This window comes from Nannospalax galili, unplaced genomic scaffold (genome assembly GCF_000622305.1).
Source record: "Nannospalax galili isolate Female #2095 unplaced genomic scaffold, S.galili_v1.0 C48377509, whole genome shotgun sequence".
NCBI lineage: Eukaryota > Metazoa > Chordata > Mammalia > Rodentia > Spalacidae > Nannospalax > Nannospalax galili.
In genome coordinates, this window is record NW_008466789.1 from 1 (window position 1) to 904 (window position 904).

Genomic DNA, 904 nt, shown 5'->3' on the forward strand with positions numbered 1-904 from the left:
ATATATATTTAACCCAGTTTGGTGGAGGGTTCATTGGCCTTTGCCTTTTCCAGCTTGGCAATGGGAGCCACAGAATTTGGAACCAGGACGTTACCTCCCCAGTAACAGCGGATCTCATTGTATCTGTCATTGTAATTGGTCCTGATTGACGTCTTCCATCAGCTTAACCACAGCGCCTTTGTTCTCTGAGTTGACTGTTGTGAAGGCGATGGTAGTGCACGCCTTCCTGTGGATCAGCCGCCCTCGCCTGGCCTTCCCCTTGATGATGCAGTAGGGGACCCGCTTCTTGCTACAAAGGGTAGGCAGGAATATTATCAGCTCAATGGGGTCTACGTCATGTGAGATCACCATGAGCCGAGGCTTCTTGGTCTCCACCACGGTGATTACGGTGTTAACCCCTGTGCTATGACAGGAGGTCTCTTGGTGGGGACGTCCCCTTTGCCAGCAGCCGTCTTCTCTGCTCTAGCCTCTGCTTCTGCTTTGTCTCTGGTCAGTACTCGTGTGTGAGCTTGAACAGCTGGGTAGTTGTTTGAAGGTCCAGGGCCTGGGTGAACTGATAGATCGTACGGGACACTTCAAGTCACTTATAGAGGATAGCCCTTCGTCGCTGCAGCTGGATGTGTCAGGGTCATTTGAGGAAGTAGATGAGATCTCTTTTGAGCTTAATGTCCTGTCCAATGCCAAAATTCTTAGGTCTTTTCTCTAATAGAGGATTCACCATCTTCTTGGCCTCCTGCTTCTTTAGGATGGCAGTGGCCAGAGCCACCTTCCACTTCCTCTCCTTGTCCTTCTTTCCTTTTGGCATCTTGCTCGACTGGAGGAGAGAGAGCTTACCTTCTTATTCATTAGCAATAAGCACAATCATCAGATCAGCCAGCTTGTTCCATGTTACTTGTGTTATTCA

The 904-nt window shown here is 49.3% G+C and overlaps 1 pseudogene; it reads right to left on the reverse strand.

Moving 5' to 3' along the window:
* Nucleotides 1-8: 8 nt before the first annotated feature.
* On the reverse strand, nucleotides 9-811 carry LOC108490399 (annotated as a pseudogene).
* Between the last annotated feature and the right edge of the window lie 93 nt (nucleotides 812-904).